The following is a 7,636-nucleotide window of genomic DNA, read 5'->3' on the forward strand; positions in this document are numbered from 1 at the left end:
ATTATTATCATTCGGTACATGCATGATTTCTGACGTCGAACGTCGAGGTCTTTGTTAATTAATGGATGTATATGCCCTCATCACTTGTACTTATTGTTTGTTACTCGATCGATCTTATTATATATGTTACTGAATGCTCAATCTCTGCTCTTTCTGCTCCATCGTGCAAAGCTTTAAATTGTATTATTACTATGAGAATCGGCTATTGATCAAACAGGGACAACTAATAATGAGGTCTCGTTTGATTACTTGCTCGGACATAGAAAGCACGTTTCAAAATAAGAAATGTTGTGACCTGGAATATTCGCGGCGGCAGAGAAATATAAAATTTAAAGTCTTAGCTTCGTACGAAGATCCAGCGCACAAGTAGCTAAAAAAGAGGGTTCATAAGAGACATCAGACTTTTTATGTGGAAACCCCAGAAAAGGAGAAATAATCACACGGCCTGACCCAATTTGAATCAATCCATTATTATTTGTAGCCGATTACAAATAATTCCTTTCATTGGACGAAGGCCTTGTGTTGATGTAGCAAATGTACATAATATTAAGGCCATTTTTGGTGATTTTATTTTTATGCATTTTTTAAGATTATGTTTGGGATAGCTTTTTTGTTGCTTTCTAAAATATTTTTTTAGTACAAAAATTTTTTAATTAGAAATTTTTACACCAAAAAATTATTTTAGAAAGTAGCAAAAAAGTTATCCTAAATAAAGTAGTGGTCTGGCGGAGCGAAGACGTCAGGCGGTGGTCCTGCGAAGGCGAGGGCCTCAAGTGGTGGTTCGGCGGAGCAACGACGTCAAGCGGTGGTCTGGCGGAGGTCAGGGCCTCAAGTGGTGGTTTGGCATAGCAAAGAGGTTAGGCGGTGGTCTGGCGCAGGTGAGGGCCTTAAGTGGTGGTCCGGCAGAGCAACGACATTAGGCGGTGGTCCGGCGAAGGTGAAGGCCTTAAGTGGTGGTCCGGCGGAGCAACGGCATCACGCGGTGGTCCGGCGGAGCAACGACATCACGCAGTGGTCTGGCGGAGGTGAGGGCCTTAAGTGGTGGTCCAGCGGAGCAACGACATCAGGCGGTGGTCCAACGGAGGTCAAAGCCTCAAGTGGTGGTCCGGCGGAGCAACGGCGTCAAGTGGTGGTCCGGCGGAGGTAAGGGCCTCAAGTGGTGGTCCGACGGAGCAACGACTTTAGGCAGTGGTCCGACATAGGTGAGAGCCTTAAGTGGTGCATGGTCCGGCAGAAGTCCGACGGTGGTCGAGGAGAGTTGGCACGTGTTGTAAAATTTATGTTAGTAGAGTTGGTGGTTAATATCTTAGCTTTTAACAAAAATCAAATACACAGAAAAAGTTGTATAAGATCAGAAATTTTTTACAAGAAAAATCCAAAAGGAAAAAAAAAAACACTGATCTCTGGCCAAGTTGCAACAATCCACTATAGAATAAAAGATATCAGAATTCTCCCTTCCTTACAGTTGAAGAAGATTTGATTATTTAAAATTGAGAACAATCACCTGATTTCCCCTACATGAATTACAAAAATATGATGTCCACGGTCGATTACTTAAAACCCAACAACTGGGTTAAATCATGGCAGAAGTATGACGATGTTGGGAATGATTGTTGTTGTTGGTCATCTGCGATGATATTCGAAAATTTTGGAAAAAAAAATCTCTCAACTCTTACACCTTAATTTTTGTAGAGAATGAATCCCGGCCCTATTTATAGCCTTTTTTGATAAATTTAGTTAGAATCCAAAGTTCTTCATCGTACGGTCCATATTAATCTAATTAATCATAAATCATTTATCAAATATTTTAATAGATTATGATGTTAGAATCAAGAGATCTTGGTCATGTTAAATTAATTTGTCTTGCAGAGCCTCTTGATTTGACTATAATCAGGTTATCATATTTAGATGTTGTTTGTTCCATCAATTTATGCTAAGAAGTTTTCGAATATAGCTCAAGTGTCTGACTTGAGCTTATTTGGAGCCAGATCATATCATTCGTAGCATCGATATGTTTGTCTCATCAAAAAGTGTTGTTCAGCTATAAGTTTGTTGAAATCTGAGTTCGGATAATACTGAATTTAATTCTAAAATTTTTTCAATTCAAATATTACCTCGAGATCAATACCAATCATGTGAATTTTCTAGAGTTATATCAACGGTCCTCATTTTATGATTTAATGGCTTGTTTGGGACTCATTGCTTTGTCATTCAAACCAATACCACACTCTCACTTTTTTTATATATTTTTCTTCCTACTTTTTAAAAATTTCTATAATAAAAAGGTACTTCTACAACAAAATATGTTAATACGATAGTCTTAAAAAGTTGTGCAACTTTTTAAAACTAAATTATTAAATCCATAATATTTTAAAGAAAATTATTTTTCTAACAATAACTTTATAAATATCTTTAAAAAAAGTTGCAACCACCCCAAATAGGAACTTTTATTAGGTCCGGTGTAAGGACGTAGAGGAACGTCCGGTCGGAGGCAAAATCCCGCCAAAAAACTCGGTATTTGCTCGGTATTGCTATGTATTATTTGATAATAACGATGAATACCACTCTGTGAAGACCAATACCGAGTTATATCGAGCTATACCGACTTATACCGAGTTTTTGCTAGAAAAAACTCGGTACAACTTTTATATAACTCGGTATTGCTCGGTATAGCTCAATATAACTCGGTATTAGATCTTCACGTGATGGTATTCCTCGTTATTGTTTGGTATTGCTCGGTATTTCTCATTTTTTGGCGGGATTTGGCCTTCGACCGGACGTAATAATTGTTCCCCAAATAGACCCTAAACATCAAGTTAGAAGTAAAATCTCTAAGTTATAAGAAAATAGGAGAAAAAGAAGCAAAACTTCTAAAGATAATTTATTTTGTGAGCTTGCGCGTTGAGAGTTGTATTTTATTTTGAGTTTGAGTTCATAAAAGTTTTGGGTTATGCATTATATCCAAAATCAACACTATAGATATCAACATAAAAATTTGAATAAGATGAATATGACCACAAGAGTTAGTTAAATTAAAATTCAAAGTATAGCAAATAATGGTATGAAAAAAACCATTGCTATTCTCGACTCAGACAAGACACTTCTTTTTTTTTTGGTGTGTATCTGCCTTCTAGCTAAGCCTGTAGCATATACTTGTATATATTTGAGCTTTTCCCGGCTTGGAAGGAACTTTTGCTTTTGGATGGATTAATAAAGAGCAGAAAGGTGTTTTAGAGTTCAAGAAATTCTGTCTGTATCCTGGATTGCTTTTAATTCCAGGTGGTGGTTTGAAGGTTCTGTTCGTGCAAGTATCGTCGGTGGGTTTTTGGCCGGAAGTTCTAAGTTCCGGTATCAGTTTGGTATCAGAGCCGGCAAGATGCCACCTTGTCGCAATCCCCAACGGCCGGTACAAGAAGTGGTGATCGAAGATTTGCAAAGGGAAATACAACGATTGCAACAGAGACTAGAATGGTTTGAACAAAGAGAGGCTGCTAATTAAGATCAAGAAGAGGGAGAAGATGTAAACCCATTTTATCAAGCCTCATCCGGTGATGAAGAAGGAATGTGAAGGCCACGTGATCGTGCAAGAAAAGCAAGGCGTGACGATGGTGGAATCAACGTTGAATTACCTGACTTTCAGGGGAGACTAAATCCAGATGAATTCATAAATTGGATTCATATGGTGGAAAGGATCTTGGAATTCAAGGAGGTACATCCTGAACGCATAGTCAAGCTCGTAGCCATTAAATTGAAAAAGAATGCGTCATTGTGGTGGGAAAACTTGAAATGGACAAGACTCCGGGAAGGCCGTAGCAAAATCGTGAGCTGGGACAAAAATGAAAAAGGAACTTCAGAGGAAGTATTTACCAGAGCAGTATAAACAAGAACTATTCTTGAAGCTGCATAGAATTCAGCAAAACCAGATGACGATGGGGAACACAATCGTAAGGTTCTTGGAAGGGTCACATCCCGCAATTAGCAATGTGGTTCAATTGCAGACCTATTCGACATTTCAGAATGTCATTGACCTTGCTCTTAAAATGGAGAAACAACTTAGAAAATAAAAAACATGTGCAGAACATATGGGGGCTTAAAGAAGAAGTCAAGGAGCGGATTAGTGGCATGAATGATGCCAACTCCAGCAGCTATTTGAAGATCACCGAAACTGCTCAAATTAACAAGAAATCGACCAACACAACAAACTATCCAGCTAGGAAGTGTTTCAAATGTCAAGGGTTTCAAATGTCAAGGGTTTGGACACATTGCATCAAACTGTCCAAATCGACGTGTAATTACACTTCTAGAAGATGAAAAAAGAGAAGAGGTCGAAGACAACGAGGGAGATCCGATCGATCTTGAGGTCTTGAGTTCACCAGTTCCTATTATTCTTTCAGCGGATGAAGGACCGTTGTTAGTTATCCATCGTTTACTCAAGAATCAGAAAGAAGAGTTGTTGCAACGACATAATCTTTTCCGAACTCGTTGTACAGTTCAAGGTAAAGTATGTCAAGTGATCGTTGATAGCGGAAGTTGCGAGAATGTTGCCTCGAGCCTGATGGTAAATAAACTTCATTTAAAGACAGAAGAACATCCTATTCCTTATAAGTTGTCGTGGATTCAAAAAGAAAATGTGGTCAAGGTTTCTAAACGGTGTTTGATGAATTTCTCTATAGGTAAATACTGAGAACAAATTTGGTGTGATATCATACCGATGGACGCCTGCCACTTACTTTTAGGGAGGCCATGGCAATACAATCGTCAAACTATTCATGACGGCGCCAAGAATACATACACTATTAGCTATGATGGTTGTCCAATGGTGTTAGTTTCATTAGAAGAAGATCACATGCCCAAATCCCCAGAAGATTTGTTGATCAATTACTCTCAATGCCGTAAGGCCTTGCAAGAGGCCACCACAAGCTATATTTTAGTGTTAAAGGATATAACGCAATCTGTGGATAATTGTCACCCAAGTATCCATGAACTTTTACAAGAATTCTGAGATGTTTTTCCTGAAGAAATTCCAGCAGGCTTGCCCCCGTACGAGAGATTTAGCATGAAATTGAGCTAATATCGGGAGCTATGTTCCAAACCGACCACCTTACAGGCTCAGTCCAGATGAGCATGAACCAACTATAGCAGCAGATTGAAGCGGATCCAAGGAAGATTGAGGCGATTGTGAATTGGCCGGCCAATTCCCCAATCATTCACTGAGGTCAGGAGATTCCATGGACTTGCCTCCTTTTACCGAAGATTCATCCGAAGTTTTAATTCTATAGCAGCTCCACTTACTGAAATCTTGAAATTTGAACCATTTTTCTGGACAAGGTGCTTTAAATAGATTTGAACTTCTGAAGAAAACTATGACGGCAGCCCTGGTCTTAAGTTTACCAGATTTCAACAAGGTGTTCGAGGTAGAATGTGATGCCTCCACCATGGGATAGGCGCTGTGGACATCCCATCGCCTTCTTCAGTGATAAGCTAAATGAAGCTCAGCAAAAAATATTCTACGTGCAACAAAGAATTTTACTCCATAGCCAGAGCTTTACACCATTGGAATCACTATTTGTTGGCCAAAGATTTCATATTATACACCGACCACTGAAGCTCTCCGTTTCCTAAATAGTAAAAAAAAATTGAAAGGTAGGCATGCGACATGGTCTGAATTCTTAGCGGCTTTCAATTTTGTGTTAAAACATAAGGCAGGGCAATTTAAACCAAGCCGCGGATGCTTTGAGCCGTTGCCACCTGCTGCTTCAAATAATTCAGACTAAAGTTTTGGGAATGGAAACTTTCAAGAGCAAGTACCCAACGGATGGAGATTTCCATTTGATTTTGAATAAATGTCCGGCTCAACCTCACAAACTTTTTCATATTAAGGAGGGATACTTGTTCTATGGCCATTGTCTTTGTATACCAAGAGGCTCAAACCAGCTAGCCATTATTACCGAATGCCGTGATGATGGTTTGATGGGGCATTTCGGAAGACAAAACCTTGAATTTAATTCAAGAAAAGTTCTATTGGTCGTTAATGTCACGGGATGTTGGGAGATACGTTCGGGGATGTCGAGTGTGCCGTTTAGCGAAAACCCAAGGCACTAATGCATGTCTCTACTCTACATTGCCCGTTCCAAAAGCTCCTTGGAAAGATGTGAGCATCGACTTTGTGTTGCATTGCTGATTTATATTTCAGGGAAATAGTCAGATTACATGGCATTCCGATGACTAATACGTCCGACAGAGATGTAAAATTTATGAGCTATTTTTGGAAGACTTTGTGGGGAAAATTGGGTACCCGTCTGCAATTCAGGTCAACTGCACATCCCCAAACAGACGGGCAAACGGAAGTCGTTAACCAGAGCCTTGGTAATCTGTTAAGATGCTTTGTGGGTAAAAATATTAAGTAATGGGATTTGATACTCACTCAAATTGAGTTTGCTTTCAACCATTCCGTGAACCAATCTATCAGACGAAGCCTTTTGAAATTGTGTATGGGCGAAACCCCCTAACTCCGTTGGATTTGATTCATGAAGTGCATCAGACCACTTACAATCCTGATAGCGAACACAGGAGTAAGGAAATTCAAAAGCTGCATCAACAGGTCCAAGAAGTAATCATTAAACATAATGAGCGGTATCACGTCCAAGCCAACAAACACAGGAAAAAGGTTGAATATAAAGCAGGAGACTTGGTGTGGATCAGATTAAGAAAAGAACGTTTTCCACCATGAGTTTGTGGCAAACTAAAACCCCGAGTTGATGGTCCATTTCGTGTAGTTAAGAAGATCAATGATAACGCTTACTTGATAGATTTACCTGGAGACTACCACATTTCGGTTGTGTTCAACGTAGCCGATTTGACTCCACATTTTGAGAACGAAGCTCTTCCAACCCTGGGAGAATGACGCAGGAGCATGTGCAAAAATTATTGTTTTGTTTTACCGTCCTGTATTACTTTGGTAATGTTTTCTGTCTTCTAGCCAAGCATGTAGCATATACTTGTATATATTTGAGCTTTGCCCGGCTTGGAAGGGACTTTTGCTTTTGGATGGATTAATAAAGAGCCGAAAGGTGTTTTAGAGTTCATGAAACTCTATCTATATCCTGGGATTGCTTTTAATTCCAGGTGGTGGTTTGAAGGTTCTGTTCGTGCAAGTATCGCCGGTGGGTTTTTGGCCGGAAGTGCTAAGTTCCGGTATCATTTACAATTGAACTTTGAACCTGTCAAAATGACTCAACTTTACAAGGATTCAAGCCACACACTTTTAACAACTTGATGACATGAGGCACATGTCATTAATTCAACCATGGATCATATCTGATTCGATGTGTATTTTAAGTAATAAAGTAACAATTATTTTGATGGAGTTGTGAAATTATAAGTCAATGTTATTATTTAGTTTTATCGAGCCATATGATGCATTAAATAAACATCATTGTTATTCAAAAACATTTTTTACAAATTCAAGCAACCAAATGAGCCCTTAGATGAATTAAACTTATCATTACCCTTTAATCTGAACAATTATTACGTCCTCTGACCGGACGTAGAGCTACGTTCGGCCGCCAATAACATGTCGCCACGTGCTCTTACTCTTTACCGCGCGGCCCGACGACTTGACCCGGAGCGGAACCCG

The 7,636-nt window shown here is 39.3% G+C and overlaps 1 long non-coding RNA gene across 1 annotated transcript; it reads right to left on the reverse strand.

The window, feature by feature from the left end:
* Positions 1–4,595: 4,595 nt before the first annotated feature.
* LOC114581101 lies at positions 4,596–7,512 on the reverse strand. The gene is made up of 2 exons (XR_003702914.1): positions 6,425–7,512; positions 4,596–6,315 (listed from the first exon to the last, which is right to left on the reverse strand). It is a non-coding gene; the product is annotated as an uncharacterized LOC114581101 (long non-coding RNA).
* Between the last annotated feature and the right edge of the window lie 124 nt (positions 7,513–7,636).

Source organism: Dendrobium catenatum, unplaced genomic scaffold (genome assembly GCF_001605985.2).
Source record: "Dendrobium catenatum unplaced genomic scaffold, ASM160598v2 fragScaff_scaffold_134, whole genome shotgun sequence".
Taxonomy (NCBI): Eukaryota; Viridiplantae; Streptophyta; class Magnoliopsida; order Asparagales; family Orchidaceae; genus Dendrobium; species Dendrobium catenatum.